The 14,230-nt window shown below is 41.1% G+C and overlaps 1 long non-coding RNA gene across 1 annotated transcript in view; it reads left to right on the plus strand.

Annotated features, from left to right (window-relative positions):
- Positions 1-317: 317 nt before the first annotated feature.
- The window catches only part of LOC140724940 (uncharacterized), a 46,365-nt gene continuing 32,452 nt past the window's right edge, over positions 318-14,230 (plus strand). Inside the window, exon 1 of the long non-coding RNA XR_012098224.1 lies at positions 318-660. This is a non-coding gene — a long non-coding RNA (uncharacterized lncRNA). The remainder of the gene's footprint in view (positions 661-14,230) is intronic.

The following is a 14,230-nucleotide window of genomic DNA, read 5'->3' on the forward strand; positions in this document are numbered from 1 at the left end:
CCTCTCATACGTTAACCCTTTCATTCCTGGGATCACACTCGTGAACATCCTCCAGAGCCTCTCCAACACCAGCACATCCTTTAAGGGTTCCAAAGCTGCTCACACTACTCCAGTTGTGGTCTGATCAATACCTTATAAAGTCTCAGCATTGCGTCCTTGCTTTTGTACTCTTAGTTCCTCCAGCTGTTTGTAGTCGCTTGTGTCCCAGCTGGTTTTCTTTGATTACTCACAGCTCATTAGTCCGACAGTTTGGAAAATAAATAAACCAAGACTGCATTTCCTGGAATGTGCTAAATCATTAAGTTTATCTACCACTGCCCAGCAGTAGAATGTGCTTGTCCAGTTACTAAATTAAAGAACGCCTCTTTAGTTGTTTTTCCTTTGAATGTTTCATTCTGACTGCGTCATTATTGAAGGAGTACAGAGCCCTTTACTGGCAGTTCTAGCTTGACCCTCAGTGTTTATCTGAAGTGGCACAGTGCCAATCTTTGGCATCTACTTTTCCTATCAGCTGAGAACGGAGCTTAATGACGTCTTGGTTAATGGTATTTTGCAATTGCTGCAGATGAAGGAGGAAGTTGGAACTCCAGTTTAAAGTTTCCGATTCTGGCCCAACTTAGCAGGGAAAATTAACTGATACAACTCCATTATGATTAACAGGTAGGACTTGAAAAGGCAATGTGATTATGTGAGGACTGCTTTAAACTTTGACATGTTTTTGTTTTGACTGTATCGGCTATCAGTTTTAGCAAAATAAGTAATCGCACAAACTTTGGACTGCCAGTTGAACTGCAGTTTGTGCGTTGAGATCTTGCAAGAAATGCAGGCATTACTCTATATAGAGGCTATCAGTTTAAGTGCAGCTTACATCTCCAGAGCCAGTGAGAAAGTATCAATAACCTCATCCTGTTGAGGTTTCTTTGCAAGTTGCAGTTTAATTCTAATGCCTGCAACTTGCATTATTTTAACATCTTACAGTGAATGCCTATATATGGATTAGTGTGGTTACAATAACCTGAGCTATTGCTTAATCTAGTAAGAAAAATACCAATTTCACAGTTATATGTACTTTCTGTTCAGAATTCTTCTTTATTCGCACAGAGAGCAGCAATCTCCCTGAGTGTCTCCAAATTTTGTCTCCAATCCTGAACTTTAACCTTCACAAAACTCTATCTCATCTAATAGATCACGTTCATTCTTTCTGTCACAAAATGCCCATAATATCACCGAGTTCTGTAGGACTCCTTTCTTTGAGAATGGTCTCCAATCTTCAGCTTTACCTTAAATAACTTTATACCTCCCTGTGTGGGCATCATATCCAGTTGTGGGTACTTTTATAATTATATACTTCACTGATACCAGATTACTCAACGCTGGCCTTGGGCATCTGTCTCTTTAGCAGCCATGTCTTGTGCTGCTGAATTTTACTTTTACTCATTGTTCAATCATTGTCAGCTGTAATAGAAATATTTTGTTAAATTCTTGCAAATGGTAAATTGGCCAAGATTCACCAACACACACACACACACACACACACACACACACACACACACACACACACACACACACACACACACACACACACACACACACACACACACACACACACACACACACACACACACACACACACCACACCACACCACCCTATATAAATAGTCAATGGATTATTGCTGGACTTATTGAAGTTTAAATGCTCAAAAAATAATTAGTCTCATGGACTTTCTCACATATTTGATCCCACCTAGCAGAAATTTCAGTTGACCCCACCTTACTCATCTTTATTGGAGCCATGATCCACCAGTAAACACAGAAGACTTAATAGTTTCAACAGCGTCTTGAATATTTATCATGTGTATATGGAAATAATTCAGAAATTGGAGGTGCAAAGGAACTTAGGAGTCCTAGTTCTTGATTCCTTTAAGGTTAACTTGGAGCGTGAACTGGCAGTAATCTAGGCCATTGGCATTGCACTAATTTTGATAAGTCTAGTACCAAAAAACAAGGATGCACTGCTGAGGCCTTTTAAAAATTGGTGAGCTGCATTTGGAATGTTGTGAACAATTTTAGGCCCCATTTCAAATGGAGGATGTGCTGGTCCTGAAGGAGTTCCTGAGAAGATTCACGAGAATGATCCCTGGAATTAAAAGCTTAATGTATGAAGAGAATTTGATGCCTCAGGCCTGTACATGTTGGAGTTCTGAACAATAAGGGTGATCTCACTGAAGTCTACTGGATAGCAAAAGGCCTGGAGAGAGTGGACACACTGTGGCGTATGCTTCCATTAGGATGAGAGTGCAGGATCCAAGGGCATCAGAATAAAAGGCTGTGGAGACCAAGCCATTGTAGAATGTAGAACATAGAAAACCTACAGCACAATACAGGCCCTTCTGCCCACAATGCTGTGCCAAACATGCACTTACTTTAGAAATTACCTATTCAGGGTTACCATAGCCCTCTATTTTTCTAAGCTCCATGTACCTATCCAGGAGTCTCTTAAAAGACCCTATCGTATCTGCCTCCTTCACCATCGCTGGCAGCCCATTCAATGGACTGACCACTCTCTGCATAAAAAACTTACCTCTGACATCTCCTGTATATCTTCTTCCAAGCACCTTAAAACTGTGCCCTTTTGTGTTAGTCCTTTCAGCCCTGGGAAAAAGCTCCTGACTATCCACACAATCAATGCCTCTATCTCAATGCCTTTATGCATCCTATACACCTCTATCAGGTCACTCCTCAACCTCTACCACTCCAAGGAGAAAAGGTCGAGTTTATACAACCTATTCAACCTAGTGGCTAAAGAAAAACATCCATGATTGATCAACGGAGCAGGTTCAACAGGTGAAATGGCCCAACTCTGCTTGGGTCATTTTGTCCATTTTATGGACAGAATAGGAAAAGGAGATTAAACCTTTGCTTTTATGGTCATGTACTATTCTGTCCTCAAAATACGAAATTGGATTATTTCAATATCTGTATAGATTTTCTTTCCCATCTTCCCCTCCAAAAGAATTGTATTATGCTTTTGAGGGCAAGATTGGAGAATATACAGCAAACAAAATTGACAACACGAGTGAATCTGCAGATGCTGGAAATAAATAAAAACACAAAATGCTGGCAGAACTCAGCAGGCCAGACAGCATCTATGGGAGGAGGTAGTGACGAGGTTTCGGCCCAATACGTCGTCACTACCTCCTCCCATAGATGCTGTCTGGCCTGCTGAGTTCTGCCAGCATTTTGTGTTTTTATTTAAACAAAATTGACAACAAGGAAGATGGATGTTATGTTAATATAAGCTCCGAGGAAACCTGGGAAAACCCTCGGCAGCTTTGTAAAAGCGAGGTGACAAAGGAAATATTTTTCCCCGTTCTGAATACAGCATTAGTCAATTTCAATCAGGCTGTCAATGGGCAGGCCAAAAAAAAACCCTTCAGTTGTAAACTGGGGAGAGTAAAACTTTGACATGGCTTTCTTCTCTGACAACTATCCAGTAGGGCTTGTTGGAAGTGTGCAGTTGTTACTCCTTACAAATCGGCTCGCAGTTTTTGGATGATGATGAATAGGTTGTACACATATTTGTACTTTTGATGTTGAATGCATAAATCATTTTAAGAATTTGCACAAATTTGTGCAAAACTGCAGGTTGCATGAAGAAGTGATGAATACTTCACTAAGAGGGAAAACTGAAGGAGAAAAGCTACTGAATGAATGGGAAAAGGCAAAAGGCTTAAATCAAAGTTGAAATGTTTTATTACTGTTGCTTAATTGTGAACCGTCTGTACCACAGAAACTACACTAAAATTGTTTTAATTCTATTCAGGAGTACTCAATATTTTATAGAGCACAGTCAGTGTTAACTTGATAAAATACCAAAGGTCAAGTGTAGGAAAGAATGTTCTCAGTTTCTAAATAATTTATCAAGCAATATCACATTAAATCCTGCTGGCTTTAACTGTGGGAATATTAGAGAAAATCAGGATGCTATGTTTATCCAGGAACGACCTTGAGCTGTATCATTGTAAAGAATTGTGTGTGTGCAAAATGTTGACAAAATGCAAATAAAGTTTATGCAAGACCTGTTGATCAATTGGCCATTGTCATGTGATTCCTAACTGGACTTTTAAAGAAAAATAGCACTAGCCTCCCAATTCAAAGTAGTGTCCAATGAAATTTCAGTCCAGGGTTAGATTGAGCACAGTCTGGATGGTGCTCCATTGTTTTGTTCAGATCAATATAAAACATGCTATAGCATTAAAGAGTATAGATTTTTCCTGATGTCCCGATGAACACTTAATACTTGAACAACACTAAGCCAATTACCTTTCTCATTTTCTATAAATGGAATTTGGAATCTATAAAATATCTGTTACACTTGCGTACAGAGATTGGCTTCATAGCAAAGTTCACAGGAATAATGCCCAATTAAGGAGGATACAGGCAGAAGCCGAGGTATTCCATTTTGGCCAGGAGTTAATATTGGCTGAACTGGAGAAAATCCAAGCGGAACCAAAAAATCAAAACAAGTACATGTTATTGATATTGTTAATAATAGATTCATTTAGTAGTGGAAGAAGCCTGTATTATATGAATCTATTATTAATAATTCCACCTATGTTGTGCCTCCTCAATAACAAAAAGAATCATAATTTAAAAGTTTATAACAAACTTTACAATCCTCTCTCTGTTCCAGCGCAAATGACCTCACTTTGTAACATCAAATAATCAGATCTTCATCACTGGAACTTTAGAGCCAGAACAAACAGCCACATCAGTTTTTCAGTAAATCATAAATCTGAATTTTGCACAGCATTGGTGGTTAAAAATATCCTTTTCATTAGTGCCTTGTTGATGCACCATCAATAACTCTCAGAGACGGGAGGCGAACGATAGGCTTTTATTAGCTGCAAGAGACCACCACACAACATCCTGGAGACTGAGGGGGGAGCAGTGCCTCAAACCGCCTTTATACAGGGGTCTGTGGGAGCAGCCACAGGAGCTGTCAGCAGAGGGACGTGTCCAGACAGGTATACATAGTTTACCACACTTGTTACCACTGTTAACTCTTATATTTTCCATGAGAACAGTAGATCTAAGCACATTTAAGTTCAGTAAAGAATTTACTACACTATGCAGGGGATCACAGTATCACAAAGCGATACGGTGTGCAAGATATTTGGAACTTGAAACCATGAAGGCTACCGCATAGAAGGAAACCATCTTGCCTGGTGAATGTGTGCTAGCTCTTTGACAGTTGTGTTTTATCCTGTTCCTTGGTTTTGCTTGTAACCCCATTGGTCCATTATCATTTTTAGGTAACATGTTTCATATCTTAAAACATTTTCATAAGTGCTTTAAAGTTTGTTCTATTTCTTTTAAATTTATGTTTCCTTGTTAATAATCCACTAGCTAAAGGCAAGAGTTACTCCTCTGTTCGGTTGAAACTGCTCGTCCTCTTGAAAACACATTTTGTGTAACCAATTAACCTGCTTGATTAAGGAATAGCTCTTTAATCTTTTCAACACTCTCCAGTGATACAGGCCTCTCATACTCTGTACCCTTTCAGAAGTTTAATAATCCTGTTTGCAATATGGTTCCAGAAATTATGCATAACATTCCAAAGGAGACATAAGATATATTTGTAGTAAAGTTCTAATGAATGATTTGTTTTTCTATGTTCTTTGTCACTCCTTAGAAACTAAAATAAGTCAGGCTTACTTAAGCAAACAATCAGTTTATTGCACTACCTTATTATAAATGACATAATTTTAAACACAGTCTGCAGTGTCTGACGTACGGTATTTAGTAACCTTGTGGGTACACAGTTAAACAGACTCATAGGCTCAGAGCTCAGCAAGCATGCACCTACCTTCACCATCACGTAAGTAGTTTTTGGAAGGGTGGTCTGAGTAAATGCTGAACTGTCTTTTTCTACCTTTGCCACATCCAGCTCAGTAACCACCTGGTCTCATGTTGTACTTTGGTGAAAGCACAAACTTGTTTCATATTCATGGGTTTCTGATTCTTCCATCATTATTGTCACTAGTTTTGTAGATTGTTCAGATACAAAGTCCGGGGACAAAGACATGCAAGTTTCTGACATTTTCATCTGTGTCATTTCCAGTGCCCTGGTCTCAAACACTTCCTTTTTAGAACTTTTACCTCTTTTATAGAAAAATTAGAATACAGTATAATGAAGTTGAACAGTTACCTGGATGACAATAACATGCTTCTCAGCCAAGACCACCTCTTCTGGACAAGTGACCTCACCCAGTGAGGAAGACCGCACACAAATCAATCTCATTGTGTATAGTTTGGAAACATATTGAAGCCGTAGAGTCACAACAACTTTTGGCAATTCAACAAGGAAAGCATAGATTGCTTCCCCGAGCTTCCCCAAGATTCCCCCTTGCAGGCCTCAAATTGTAACTTGAAACAGCTTCTGAACACGTAACATTGCAGCTTAATTGAAATGGCCATCAGCCAGGTGACAAGATGCTTGTAGACCAATGCAACTAAAATACATTTGCACTACAAGGAATAGCTATTCCATGCTGATACCCCAAAAGCTATATTATCATACCCTCTCATCAAATCTGCAACACCGTTGGCACAGTAGCCTTCTGAGTAGGTAGTGGATACTTCCCAGGAAGTACTTAAACCTTCAAAAAGTGGTGGATACAGCCTAGTCCATCACAGGAAAAGCCCTCCCCACCATTCAACACATCTCCAAGGAGCGCTGCCACTACAAAGCTGCATCCATCATCAAAGACCCCACCATCCAGGCCATGTTGCCTTTTTGCTGTTACCATCAGGAATGAGCCTTGTGTCCCATACCATCAGGTTCAGGAAAGGTATGTACACTTCGACCATCAGCCTGCTGAACCAGCATGGATAACTTCACTCACCTCAATATTGAATTGATTCCACAACCTATGGATGTACTTACAACTCACGTCCTCAATGTCATTTATTTTATTCTTCTTTTTTTTTTGCATTTACACTGTCTGTCCTCTTTTTGACATTGCACCCTTTGTGTGTAGTTTCTCATTAATTCTGTTGTACTTATTTGTTCTACTATGAATGCCTGAAAGAAAATGAATCTCAGGATAGTATATAGTGATTATATATTGTACATACATGATAATTAATTTAATATGAACTTTGACAACTTCATTTACTCTACGAACATCTCAGTGTGAACTGTTTGTACACAGTTTTACACAATTGTTCACAATTTTGCACATCATTGGGCTTGGAATGTTCTTGAATTTGCTCAGTCTCTCTTTCGGTAACATGCACATTCCATAACTTTGTGTCCTTTTCACTGGGCTCCTTTATGTGACCCTGCATGTGAGGATCTGAACGGGCCAGGAGATCTGGTCACCATGGCTGTCATGCCAAGGTTCTGCTCAAGCACATTCAGAAAGCCCCTACAGACAACTGTAAAAGCCAGAGAGCAGATCAATCATGTCGTCCAGTACATAATGAAGTTACAGGCTTAAAGTCATAGTCGCCCTTTAACACCCAATGCTAAATACATTACACATTCTTTCCCTATGCCCTGCCAAGTGCTTCACATCACACTTGTCCCCAGTAAACTCCATCTGCTGTATGTCTGCCCACTTCAATATCCTAATATCCAAAGCACAGCTTTTTAGCCATCTACTCTTTGTCAGTTTTTGCTATTAAATGCAATACTTGCTATAGTTTATTCATTATAGATCGTGATGATTATCAAAATTATTGCTGGGAGCCTTTCCTCATCATTCATGATTGCTTTGATGTGGTTTAGTAATTTCTGGCTGGTGTAACACTATGAATGTTTAATATCTTTGACCCTCTAAAGCATGAGTTTTTAATAGACGTTAACTGCATTCTTTCCTGAGTTTTGTGATGTAGGTATTTAAATAAAGCACACATTAAACATTCTTACAATACAGCAGTTTATAACTCTCCCCGCTCTGTGAAATGACAAGCTCTGAATTATCACTATAGCCTACAGTTTAATTTTTTAAAAAGGCGTAAGTGTGATGAATAGAGAAAGGGGATTATAGTTATGTCTGTATTAGAATGCTGAACCTTAAAATATAATTGAAGAGGAAAATCACTCTTTTCTCTTTAAATTTTGAAAGCTAGTTTCACTAAAGAGAATTATTAATGTGAATGTACAAATCAATTTTCAGTAGTAAAAATAGTTGCTTTCCCAACTACTTTTTAGATTATTTCTCAGAAGTGGATGGTCTTTTTAAAACATATCATGATCATCACATAACCAAGATACAAAGTGAACAAGCCTACCAATGTTGAACACACCTTCACTTCTAAATAATTAATCTACCGTACAATAATCTACTCATCATTGTAAAGAGATCAGGTACCCTGTCGCAGTGTTGAACAGGAAACATTAGGCATGGTATTTACTTATTTATCATGCTTTTGCTAGTTGGCTTGACCAATTTGAAACAGATGCTTATAAAATGTATAGTGCAGAAGGAGGCCACTCAGCCCATCAGGTGCATGCCAGTTACAAAAAAAATGATCCAACCTGATTTCATATTTCAGCATTAAGTCTGCAGATCACTGCTCTTCAAGTCTGCATCACACATGTTGAGGCTTTCTCCTTTTACCATCTTTCAGTCGGGAGAGAAAATAGAAGAATAGTAGCTATAGAGGATATCATAATTAGGCAAATAGACACTGGTCTCTGCAGCTCAGACCCTGAGTCCCAAAGGCTGTGTTGTCTGCCTGCTGTTAGAGTTATTAACATACCTTCTGAGATCAACTTGAGATTGGTGAGGAGGACCCAGTTGTCATGGTCCACATTTGCACAATTGACGGTTAGGACTAGGAAGGGGTTTCTACTAAGAGATTATGAGGAGAGCTTAGAGCAAAATTGAAAAACAGAACTACAAGGGAGATAACTTTTTCATTATTCCCTGAAAGACATGCAAATTGGCAAAGAGTAAATAAGGTAAGAGAGATAAAAGGGATGTAAATAAAAAACACAAAATGCTGGCAGAACTCAGCAGGCCAGACAGTATCTATGGGAGGTGGTAGTGACGACGTTTCGGGCCGAAACCCTTCATCAGGAGTGAAGTAACATGGGATGGTCGAGGGGGGATAAGAAGTGGGGGGAGGGATAAAGTAGAGAGCTGGGAAGTGATAGGCTGGAGGGAAATGGGCTGGGGGAAGGTGGAGAATTATGAGAAATAAAAGAGAAAGAAAGGTAGGGCTGGGGGGAGAGATTATAGTGAGAGGGGAAAAAGAGAGAGAAAGAGAACCAGACTAAAATAATAGATAGAGATGGGGGTAAGGGTGGGGGCAGGGGTATCAACGGAGGTCAGTGAGTTGGATGTTCATGCCGGCAGGAAGGAGGCTACCTAGGCGGGAGATAAGGTATTGCTCCATCGACCTGCGTGTGGCCTCATCTTGACGGTAGAGGAGGCCATGGACAGACATACCGGAGTGGGAGTGGTCTGTGGAATTGAAGTGTGTGGCCACAGGGAGAACCCGCCACAGCTGGAGGACTGAGCGCCGGTGTTCGGCGAAACGGTCTCCCAGTCTGCGGCGGGTCTCCCCAATGTATAAATGGCCACATCGGGAGCACCGGATACAGTATATCACCCCAGATGACTAGCAGGTGAAGTGGTGCCTCACCTGAAAGGACTACCTGGGGCCTAGGATGGTGGTGAGAGAAGAAGTGTGGGGTCAGGTGTAGCACTTCTTCCGTTTGCTGGGATGAGTGCCCGGAGGGAGGTCCGTGGGGAGGGATGGGGGGGATGAATGGACAAGGGAGTCGCGTAGGGAGCGATCCCTGCGGAAAGCTGAGAGTGGGGGGGAGGGGAAGATGTGTCTGCTGGTGGGATCACGTAGGAGGTGGCGGAAGTTACGGAGGATTATGCGTTGGATCTGTAGGCTGGTAGGGTGATAGGTGAGGACCAGGGGGACTCTATCCCTGGTGGGCTGGCGGGGGGATGGGGTGAGGGCAAGAGGTGCGTGAAATACGGGAGACGCGATGGAGGGCAGAGTTGATAGTGGACGAAGGGAAGCCCCTTTCTTTAAAAAAGGAAGACATCTCCCTTGTCCTAGAATGAAAGGCCTCATCCTGTGAGCAGATGCGGCGGAGGCAGAGGAATTGAGAGAAAAGGATAGTGTTTTTGCAGGAGACAGGGTGGGAGGAGGAATAGTCTAGGTAGCTGTGAGAGTCCGTAGGTTTGTAGTAGACATCAGTGGATAGGCTGTCTCCAGAGATAGAAACAGAAAGATCTAGAAAGGGGAGGGAGGTGTCGGAAATAGACCAGGTGAATTTGAGGGCGGGGTGAAAGTTGGAGGCGAAGTTAATGAAGTCGACGAGCTCAGCATGTGTGCAGGAAACAGCACCGATGCAGTCGTTGATATAACGCATGAAAAGAGGAGGACAGATACTGGTGTAAAACCGGCGAGCCCAAACGCAGGTCAATGGAGCAATACTTTATCTCCTGCCTAGGTAGCCTCCTTCCTGCCGGCATGAACATCCAACTCACTGACCTCCGTTGATACCCCTGCCCCCCACCCTTACCCCCATACCTATCTATTATTTTAGTCTGGTTCTCTTTCTCTCTCTTTTTCCCCTCTCACTATAATCTCTCCCCAGCCCTACCTTTATTTCTCTTTTATTTCTCATAATTCTCCACCTTCCCCCTAGCCTATTTCCCTCCAACCTATCACTTCCCAGCTCTCTACTTTATCCCTCCCCCCACTTCTTATCCCCCCTCGACCATCCATGTTACTTCACTCCTGATGAAGGGTTTTGGCCCAAAACATTGTTATTACCTCCTCCCATAGATGCTGTCTGGCCTGCTGAGTTCTGCCAGCATTTTGTGTTTTTTATTTATTTCCAGCATCTGCAGATTCACTCGTGTTGCCTTTAAAAGGGATGTAAATTGGTTTATTTTTGTCATTATTACTGTTATCAGGGTATAGTGAAAAACTTGTCTTGACTACCAACCATAGAGATTATTTCATGATAACAGTGCATTGAGGCAGTACAAGGGAAACCAATAACAAAATGCAGAATAAAGTGTCATAGTTACAGAGAAGGTGCAGCTTGGGTAGACAATAATGTACAAGGCCATAACAAGGTAGATTGTGAGGTCAAGAGTCCATCTTATTGCATTAGGGGTTCATTCAAAAGAACAGTGGAATAGAAGCTGTTCTTCAACCTGTCGGTACATGCTTTCGAGCTTATATATCCTCAGCTGATGGGAGAGGGATTTGTTACAGAGATAAGTTCCTATTCATGGGCATTGGTATGAGACCTAGGGAAGGAGAAAGCTGTTCATTGGAGATAAACTTCATCTGAGTCATCCTAGAATCTGTGTCCTGGCAATTCACACAAATAGTGTTGGACAAACGATACTTGTGGCATAGTATATTGAGGTGAAAATTGGCAAATAAAGTGCAACACCCTGGAACAAAAAATAATGTATATAAAAGTATGTAGCAGAAGGTAAATCCAGGGTTAGTACAATCTGCAAAAAAATAAGTTTAATATTCGTTATTTGAATGCAGTTGCAATAAGGTAGACAAGTTGACCCAACAGAGAGCAAAATGTGTGATTGATCTAAAAAGCTTTGATGAAGAACTGATGCAGGGTAACTGAGACTGGGTCTTCAATATTCTGTGTTTCATAAAAAGTTTCAGAAGAAGAAGCCAAAAGGGAAAGGGGACTGGATAGTATTTTAATGAAAGAGAGTATTGAAGCAATGTCGAGTCATGGTGTAGAGGCAGTGGCCAGGAAAATAGAAACAGTTTAGATTGAAATTATCAACACCGTAGAGAGAAGACTTTAGTAGGAGTAGCTTACAGCCCACAAATGTGACCTCTTAATAAAGCAAAGCATAAATGGGGAACTTTTCAAGTCATGTCTGAAGGGATATGCAGTCATGGGCTTTTTCAATCTACTCATTGATTGGACAAACTAAATTGGCAAGGTACTGTAAAAAAGAACTTGTGAAATGCATCATGGGTTGCTTCTAAGAGCAATATGTTGTAGAACCACCTTAGAACAGGTTAAGTAAGATTTGGTCATGTGACCACGATGCTGCTTGAAGGTGAACACCTCAGGAATGAAACCACATTCTAGTGCAAAAGTCACAACATTTTAGCAGACAGGTCCAATAAGTAGGTACGAAGACAAGTGACGTTGGCTATTATTGTGAATGGGCTGGAGTTTAAGAATATGGAGATGTAGTGGCAGTTCTATGGACATTGTAATGCAGTGGGCTATTAAGTTCCCCTTGCCGACAAAACTATAAAATTGCATTGGAAGCAATCCAAAGAGACTCGCCAAGCTAATTCCATGGATGAGAGGATTCGGTAGAGATCGTAAAGAGCAGCACATTTCTTGGTGTTCACCTGATGGAGAATCTCACCTGGTCCCTCAACACCAGCTCCATAGCAAAGAAAGCCCAGCAGCGTCTCTACTTGTTGTGAAGGCTGAGGGAAGTCCATCTCCCACCTCCCATCCTCATCACATTCTACAGGGGTTGTATTGAGAGCAGCCTGAGCAGCTGCATCACTGCCTGGTTCAGAAATTGCACCATCTCGGATCGCAAGACCCTGCAGCGGATAGTGAGGTCAGTTGAGAAGATCATCGGGGTCTCTCTTCCTGCCATCACGGACATTTACACTACACGCTGCATCCGCAAAGGGAACAGCATTATGAAGGACCCCATGCACCCCTCATACAATCTCTTCTCCCTCCTGCCGTCTGGGAAAAGGCTCCGAAGCATTCGGGCTCTCACGACCAGACTATATAACAGTTTCTTTCCCCAAGCTATCAGACTCCTCTATACCCAGAGCCTGGACTGACACCTTACTGCCCCATTGTCCTGTTTATTATTTATTGTAATGCCTGCACTGTTTTTGTGCACTTTATGCAGTCCAGTAGTCTATAGGTCTGTAGTCTAGTGTAGCTTTCTCTGTGTTTTTTTTTAATTACGTAGTTTCAATCTAGTTTTTTGTATTGTGTCATGTAAACCATGGTCCTGAAAAACATTGTCTCATTTTTACTATGCACTGTACCAGCAGTTATGGTCGAAATGACAATAAAAGTTGACTTGACTTGATTCCCTTACCAAAAGGGGCTAGAGCCTTTGGATCTGTATTTCTTTCAATTTAGAGGAATGAAGAGGAACTTTCTTCACACATATAAGATCCTAAGGGAAGTTGACAGAGAGCACAGCCTCAGAATAAAAGGCCACCGTTTTAAAACGGAATTGAGGAGGAATTTCTTTAGCCAGAGGGTAGTGAGTCTGCAGAATTCATTGCCACAGATGGCTGTTGATGCAAAATCATTGGGCAGATTTAAAATGGAGTCTGATAGGTTCCTGGTTAATAAGGGTGCCAAGGGTCACAGGGAGATCATAAGAGAAAGTGGTTGAGAGGGATAAACCAGCCATGATGGACTGGTAGAGCAGACTCAGTGGGCTGGATGGCCTCATTCTGCTCCTATGTCTTGTGGTCTTATGGACAGTGTAGATGCAGAGACGTTTTCACGAGTAGGAGAGACACAAACTGGAATGTAGCCATAAAATAAAAGGCCTGTCACTTAAAACAGGTGTGTAGAAATCTAATCTCTCAACTGGTGGTGAATCACTATTCTCCGGACCTGAGTGAGGTGAAGGCCAGATCATTAAAATATTTAAAGTGGAGAGAGATAAATATTTTAAAGATTGAGGAACTGTGGATTATGGGCGTAGAAGAATCGTGACCAGTATGATCATATAGAAAGGTAGGATATGCTTGAGGGATCTGGTGATATTCTTCTGCCATTCGGATATTTATCTGCATATTCTTTTACCTTGATGCACCTCTCCAAATGCATTAAATCTCTCTTTTCTGCTCAACTGACTTGACCATCTATATCTTCCTACAATATGACATTTTTCTTTCTCACTCTCAGCTGATATTTATATTATTGCAAATACCTTTACCTTGCCCCCTTCTCCTCCCTAAATTTTAGTTTAAGTCTTTGGTATATGTTACAGAAAACAAGAGATTAAGTGCATGGCTGTGTGGAACACCATTGCAAAAGCCATCGATACACTAAATCAAATTTTGCTCCCTGCATGAGCCAATAGTACTTAATTAGTCAGTCTCCCTCAAACCTCCTGGGATTTTATCATCCTAACCACTTTGCACGAGGAACATTGACAAAAGTTGCTAAAATCAAAGTGATCTAATT

The sequence above is a fragment of the Hemitrygon akajei genome, chromosome 3 (assembly GCF_048418815.1).
Source record: "Hemitrygon akajei chromosome 3, sHemAka1.3, whole genome shotgun sequence".
Classification (NCBI taxonomy): domain Eukaryota; kingdom Metazoa; phylum Chordata; class Chondrichthyes; order Myliobatiformes; family Dasyatidae; genus Hemitrygon; species Hemitrygon akajei.